This window comes from Lupinus angustifolius, chromosome LG19 (genome assembly GCF_001865875.1).
Source record: "Lupinus angustifolius cultivar Tanjil chromosome LG19, LupAngTanjil_v1.0, whole genome shotgun sequence".
Classification (NCBI taxonomy): domain Eukaryota; kingdom Viridiplantae; phylum Streptophyta; class Magnoliopsida; order Fabales; family Fabaceae; genus Lupinus; species Lupinus angustifolius.
In genome coordinates, this window is record NC_032027.1 from 4,129,175 (window position 1) to 4,129,461 (window position 287).

Here is a 287-nt window from a genome sequence, read left to right on the forward strand (position 1 = left end):
CAATTTTAGTGGGGTAGCGACATGAACCAATCACTAATTAATATTAAATTATTATTAGCATATAAAATATATAAAAACTATGAAGAAAAATATGTGAGGAGGAGGTGACATGTGGCATGAGGGAAGGAGAGAGTGACATGTGGCATGAAGGAAGGAGAGAGTGACATGTGGCATGAGAGAGTTTTTTTACTATATTGTTAATAGATTCTCTGTAACACCGCGAATTTTACGATTTCGAATTATAAGATTTTATTAATATTTTTATTAATTATATATTCGAAAATGAA